This window comes from Aplysia californica, unplaced genomic scaffold (assembly GCF_000002075.1).
Source record: "Aplysia californica isolate F4 #8 unplaced genomic scaffold, AplCal3.0 scaffold00153, whole genome shotgun sequence".
NCBI classification, from domain to species: Eukaryota; Metazoa; Mollusca; class Gastropoda; order Aplysiida; family Aplysiidae; genus Aplysia; species Aplysia californica.
The window spans coordinates 519,273-526,772 of record NW_004797423.1 but is presented as its reverse complement, the minus strand read 5'-3'; the positions used below and the strand labels follow the sequence as shown (position 1 = coordinate 526,772).

The 7,500-nt window shown below is 37.5% G+C and overlaps 1 protein-coding gene and 1 long non-coding RNA gene across 2 annotated transcripts in view; both read right to left on the bottom strand.

Moving 5' to 3' along the window:
• The window catches only part of LOC101851576, a 4,599-nt gene extending 4,521 nt beyond the window's left edge, over window positions 1–78 (bottom strand). Inside the window, exon 1 of the long non-coding RNA XR_220415.3 lies at window positions 1–78. This exon is cut by the window's left edge and continues 164 nt beyond it. This is a non-coding gene — a long non-coding RNA (uncharacterized LOC101851576).
• LOC101851730 (15-hydroxyprostaglandin dehydrogenase [NAD(+)]) overlaps window positions 1–7,500 on the bottom strand; it is a 50,839-nt gene that overhangs the window by 14,663 nt on the left and 28,676 nt on the right. The gene's annotated exons all lie outside the window — the stretch shown is intronic.

Here is a 7,500-nt window from a genome sequence, read left to right as displayed (position 1 = left end):
TCCACTTTGTGGCCTATAGTGAGGTCAAACATTTGTGGCGCAACTTATCCTCAAATATCTTTTTAACCAGTGAATCAATGTCACTCATACTTTGCATTGCGGTTTGTCTCAATTTGTCTTAACTTAATCATATTTTTCCACAACAGTTGAGGCTATAAACTTGTAACAAAAATGTTGCCGATGTTTGACGCAGGATATCCCAAAGACTACCCAACTGATCGCCTTCATATTTTGAGAAGAGCTTAGTATCCACCTGATCCACTGGGAAATGCAATCAATTTTCCGAAATTGTGGCTGGTTAATTAATTACAATTTATAATTACTAATTCAATACAAGTTTCCCAGTAATCACGTGCTGAAAATGGGACAAACTGCTAGTTTCTCGGATGTTCGTAGGCGTCGCCAGTTCTGAACAAATTTCATAACCATTATCTGAAGCGACATTGATGGTTACACAGATAGACAGACAAATCTATAGAGAGATAGTGACAGATCTACGGGACACATTTAAACATATTTTAGCACTCACCAATTATTCAGAATCAGATATATTGTCAATCAGGTTGATGACTACACTAGACTGCTTAGGGAAATTTAATCCATCATTTATCAAGTATCTTTCCTCTGTTGCTTTGACATGGCCCTCACACTTTTGCCAACATTCTCTGGCTATACTTGGTACTTGGTAAGGCCTCCTTTGGGTGTCGCTTAACGTCATGGAGATCAAATGTTGTATTTGCCAAATCAACGTTTTTCTTCATCTCAGCCCAGATTAATTCAATAGGGTTAAGCTTAGGGTGGTAAGGAGGGAGCCTAAGAAGTATGTGACCATGTTCTTCCAGGCACTTGTCTACTCGAAAAACTTCTATCGTGCTCTGTTCGCTGGCATTCACAATGTCTAGGAGATACTTTTTGGTTTTCGCTGTACTATGGTCCATCCCATGCTTATCAAACCAGGCTATTATAGGGCCTTTGTTCATAGATTTTGTAGGCACTTTATCATCAGGATTAGTTACATTATGATATGATGCATTGTCCATAACCAGGCATGATTTTTTTATCTAATGCAGGCACCACGTGTTACTAATCCACTTTTCAAACTCGTTATTATCCATGTCTTTGTGATAGTTGCCATTTTCCTTTTTCGACTTTGACTCAAAAACTAGTTCACAATTATTCACTAGTCCTCTCTCATGGCTTCTGATATGCACAATTATAAGATGTTTACCTTTTCAAGTCGGAATGACTATCTGTTGGGTGTCAGATTGGCATTCTTTAGTGCACGTGTGGTGGGCATTGATGTAGGACTCCTCAAAAAAATAAATGTCAACGTTGTCTTCTCTAAGCTGTTTTAATTTTCGTAGGTACTTCCCCCTCAGTGCAACCATGTTCTTTGACTCACAAATTACGTCTTTGGATGTTTCAGTCTTCTTGAAACTATAACCTAGACTCTTCGCAATCCGCCATAAAGTCTGTTGATATCCAAATCGTGATTGCTTTTTAAATAAGACTTACGTGTTCTAAGTGTGACGTACTGGTTATTACCTAGCATCTTTCCAATAGCGCGTCCCACGAAATCTCTGTCAAAGGTATCACATTTAACAGGTCGGTCTCTCTTTGTCACTTCGACGTCTTTGGTTGCCCTTTCCTCCGATATCCATCTGTTGTAAGTCCTGTCACTTAAATCAAGCAAATGTTTAGTTCTGCTAAATGGATAAGAAATTGAACGATTTAGACGACCGCGATTTTTCTCACAAATGAAATAGTTATATACTTTCAGAGCAACGTTCTTGTGAGTAAAGAATTTCAGTTTTAACTTTTAGACTTCATCTTCATCGCAATATGATATTCAGCAAGTTAAAAATTCAAAATATTAAAACCACACAGCCCAAATGGATAAAAAAAAGGGTACACGCCTATGACTCTTGATAATTACTGACAGATTACAGTACCGCTCTCTTGTTCATTGGGCGAACACACGTGTTCGTGTGTAACAGAAGTGATTGTTTACCTAGATTAGCTCTAGAAAACAGCAGTTGTGAAAAACACTACTCATGATTTTCACAACAGTTTTGACAATACACAGAGTCGCCAAAGCCGTAATAATGTTTAAATTTAAAAAACATATTATGCTTTCCTCAAACGTTTAAAATGTATTATATCAGGTGCGGGGCGAGAATTTTTATAAATGAGGGGTCCAAAGTTGGTTTAGCCATGGCCATGGCAATCAAAGTTTTATGACGAATAATGCATACTTTTTGCTTAAATAATACATTTATGTATAATATTTGTATAAGGGTGCTCTGGTTACACTGTCATTCCAAGATACTATATATCATTACTAATTCAATACAAGTTTTACAGTAATCATGTGCTGAAAGTTGGACAAATTGTAAACCTCCTCAATTTTTTTTAGAGAAACCAACATAATGGGCAACAATTTTGTTACAAGCTTTTTTTTTAAATAGTTGGAAAAACGTTTCTTCATTTAATTTATATAAAATACTACAAATCTGCTTCACGTGAAAATGAAATTGTTTACAGCACTTCCTGCTTCTCACACACATTTTGCGTACGCATACGGCTTACGCCACAGCTCACAAACGACACTTTTAGTGGCAAAACTATTAACAAATGATTAATTCTATAGTGAACATTTTTGTTACACTAAAAGTTTTCAAAACATACTTTCAATAAAGATACTCTCGTAATTCGAAAAAAATGACGGACTTGTTTTTAAAAGTGATATTGTCCCGACTGTAAACCTCTTAAAATCAGTAGAACCCACAAACTAGAATTTTTAATAAGTATTTATAAAGGAATGCTCTAGAACAGAGCTAACAGGTATTTACAAAAATATTGATCTGTTAAGACAAATTGATACAAGTCACTGTGCAAAAGCTGGAGAGTTTCTGTTCGATAGTTGAGGAGATATTTGACAATACGTTGCGTCACTAATTGTTGACCTCAGTATAATCTATTTTGCATTGCAATTATACATTTTGAAGTTTCATTTAAAAATCATTAGATTATAATGACTATTACTATTATTATTATTATTATTATTATTATTATTATTATTATTATTATTATTATTATTATTATTATTATTATTATTATTATAATAATATTATTATTATTATATTATTATTATTACTATTGTTATTGTTATTATTGTTATTATTACTATTATTATTACTATTATTATTATTGTTTGTTATTGTTGTTGTTGTTGTTGTTGTTGTAGTAGTTGTAGTTGTAGTTGTAATTGTTGTTGTTGTTGTTGTTGTTGTTGTTGTTGTTGATGTTCTTCTTCTTCTTCTTCTTCTTCTTCTTCTTCTTCTTCTTCTTCTTCTTCTTGGGTTGTCGTTGTTGTTGTTGTTGTTGTTGTTGTTGTTATCATCATTTTCACCTAAAACGACTGATCTGTTTTGACTCAACTTAATTGAAAGAAAGAATAGATACTGAATTACTTGTTTAAATGAAAGGCAGGGACTGTAAGTCCCCTAGCGTTGCTTAGATCTACTCGGGGGCTGTGCAGTCTCCTAGCGTTCCGCACAGGGGGACTGCAAAGACAGTTTGAGATGTTTGTCGTAATAAATCTTGAACGTGCATCCTCCTAGCACATTACAACCTAAGCTCAGCATTATCGGCTTTTTTTCTCACTGTTACTAATGTTTTATGACAAAACACTCTGAACAGGAAAAAGCTGATTCCGGTTGAGATGTCGACGTTTTTAGATTTTAGTCTATAAAATGTTATTTCTCAATCTTTTTCAATTCTGTTTTCAAAGATTTGAAGAATACTTTTTAATTAGAAGAATCCTAGATTCTACTTTCAGTAATACTCTTGAATACATTTACTGATACTGATACACATGATGTACTTAGGTCAAACTTCTCAATTTTCGAATCTTCAGTGTTCAGTTTAAAACACATTACACTGGGTAGACTAACATTAACATTACTGACTGGTTAAATCTCCTATTATAATTCTCGGATCGGCAGCAACAACAACAAGACCACCTACCAAGGCATACCAAAGACTTGCCAACCCCGACAGCAACGTTTACTAATTTTCTCATATTTTTACTGAAAATCCAAGCCACGTTTTTATAATTATTTCCAGAAAACCACCCACAATTATTAAAATTTTGATGAAAAAGGTGTCTGAGCTTTGAAAAGAGCTCCTCCTCCTCCTCCTACAACTCTTACTACTCCTACTACTCCTTCTCCTCCTCCTCCTCCTCCTCCTCCTCCTCCTCCTCCTCCTCCTCCTCCTCCTCCTCCTCCTCCTCCTCCTCCTCCTCCTACTACTACTACTACTACTACTACTACTACTACTACTACTACTACTACTACTACTACTCCACCTCCTCCTCCTCCTCCTCCTCCTCCTCCTCCTCCTCCTCCTCCTCCTACTACTACTACTACTACTACTACTACTACTACTACTACTACTACTACTACTACTACTACTACTACTACTACTACTACTACTACTACTACCACTACTACTACTACTACTACTACTACTACTCCACCTACTCCTCATCCTCCTCCTCCTCCTCCTACTACTACTACTACTACTACTATCGACACTGAAATCGTAGCAATAGAATCAGATAGACATACTATGGGAGGTAAATGTTGATGATGGTGCTCACTGGTGTGCACTTGTCAAACCTGACTGTTTCTTTTTACATTCTCTCTGTCTCTGGTATGGGTTTAACGCCCCTATCCACACTATTAGGTTATTTAAGAGGCGGGACCTCTGGGTTTAACGTCCATCTCCGAAAGGACAGAGCCAAAAGAGAAATCTGTGTTAAGTGCCTTTCCCAAGGACACAACGTCCGACCGAGTTTAAGCTCGAACCCCGAACCGGTAATATCACAATTACGGGTCCGGTAGCCTGACCACTAGGCTACCGACGCCACTCTCTTACCTTCTTTTTTTGTAAGTGTTTTACGGCGCTCGCAACTACGTAAGGCCATATGAGCGCGCGTGACATTTTAATCCTTTTGTTGGTAGGAAATTTATAATTTTTCAGGGTGGCGGCCGACGCCTACTCTTATCGATTTTAGACCACTAGGGGATCTTTAACGAGCACAATTTGCGCACGGGACCTCCGAGATTTTTCGCCCTTGTCAGAGAAGGCTAGATCTAGGTGTAGATCTTTCCTACCAGAAGATCAGGGGTATGGTTGAAAACAGCTGTAAGAAGAAGCCAAGGATTAGCAGTAGAAAGACTGCAGAAAGAGTCAGGAGCCCAGAGGAGGGGGCAAAGGAGGTGACGGGGTGGGAGCAAAAAGTGGAGACGAAAGCAGACGACAGAACATTGTTGTTAGAGAGCAGGAAATGTGGTGAAATGAGACAGTTTTAGAGCAGAAAATGTTTCGGTCGCTACCCGGATTCGAACCCTGGACCTTTGAATGAGAGGCGAACACCCAAACCTCTAGGCCACGAGATCCCCCTCTCTTACCTTAAGACAGACTCACGACAAGTCAGTCTGTATTGTAAAGGCTGCCACAAATATGGTCAAACTGAAAGGTAGACAGTCGAGACTAACTAATTAACTGGGGTCGACATATTTTGTTTATTTTTGCACATGTTTGACACTCGACGACCCCGCTGAGCACAAATAGGTTATTATGCTGTAGTGGAGCACAAGGCAAAGTGGCAAGAGAACGAAAGATAGCTGTAGGAAGTAAATAATATCCCATGTGTGCTTCCTTATAAGGGTGTTCCTGTGCATAAGGTGCCAGCTGAGACAGACATCAGTGATCGTAATTTTCCATTCATATCTCCTCTGGGATGATCTGAAAAACCTTTATTATTATTCTGGTGTTTTCTTGCCACCGATCTGTTTAGGCTTTCCATATAAGTTGCTCTAGTTTCACCCCTTCCTTGCCAGGATGCTCAAAGTGTTTATATCGTTTCAGTTATCCCAGAAACATCTCTTGTCGCTTCCTAATTGTTCTTAATAGTGAACGCTTCACGAAGGCTTGTTCAGTACTTTCTTGTTTGATTTCTTTTCCTTCCATGGAATCTCAAGATGTCTCATCTGCAAAATCCACGATCAAAAGGACTGCACCTCCTGATAACCTGCGGTAGTAGGCCAGTGATACTTTCTGTGTTCAGTAAGGGGGAACGATTGTTTTGTGGAGTGCAGTTGAACCAGGTGTAGTGACAATTGTTGAACCATTTTCTAGTTTAATCATCAACATCATTTTTAAGTTCATGGCTGTTTTGTGTTCCTTTCAGCTGTATCTGTGGGTAGGCAGCATGGACTGAGGTGTAGTCTACTTCTCTCCAATAGTACGGTCAAACAGTGGAGACGCAACTAATTGTCAAATATCTCCTCAACTATCGAACATATTTATGTTCTCCAATTTTTGCGCATTGACTTGTATCAATTTGTCGTTACAGATCAACATTTTTGTAAACACCTGCGCGTTGTATTCTAGAAAATTCCTTAATAAATACTTATCAAAGATCCAAGTGGGTGGTTTCTACAGATTTTTAAATGTTTACAGTTGGTGCAATATAGCTTTTAATAGCAAGTCCGTCATGTTTTTTAATCGGGACATTATGCTTAAATTTAAAGCATGTTTTGAGAGTCATTAGTGCAAAAACGAGTTCACTATAACAATAATTTCTTGTAATAAGTTTTGCAAGTAAAAATTGTCTTTGATGAGCTGTGACGTAGGCCATATGCGTAATCAAAATTTGGGCTATGGCAACACTTAGATGAGTAACTTACTAAAATAACCTTATAAGAGTGAAGAAACCTATTTTGTTTTACTTATTTACTCATGTATTTTTTTTTTACATGTAAAACAATTTCCTGTGTGTTTACTCTAAGACTGACAGCTAATTTCAAAACCCAAAAAGCTGCACAGTTGGTTGTTAGTACTAAACACAAAAGCGCCAGATGATAGAATTGGGCATGGTACCAAAAAAAATGTGTGTGAGAAGCGGGAAGTGCTGTGAACAGTATCATTTTACGCGTGACAGAGATTTCAAGTATTTTATATGAATTTATGAAGAAAAGTTTTTAACTCTAGCCCCAATTGTTCTAGAAAAATATGATTTAGTTAAGACAAATTGATACAAACTGCTATGCAAAGTATGGATGCCATTGATTCATCCGTTAAAGAGATATTTGAGGATAAGTTGCACCACGAATTTTTGAAAGCACTATAGTTTAGTTTTAGTAAGGTTTTACGGCACTCACTGTCATATGAGCGCAAAGGGGAGGATGTCAACATGGAAGCCCAAACCGGGAATCATGATTATTCAATAGCATTAAGTCTGCTTCGACTATCAAGGCACCCCAGAAATAATAGTTCACAAGAGAGTGACAAACGTACAAAAGAAGAAGAGGAAAAATGACGATAGTAAGGACGAGGAAAGAAAAAGCAGCAGTTCCCCCTATGTTGTTCCGACACAGTATGAGCATGGCATTGATAAATCTGCCCATTTGCAATTATACTGTGCAT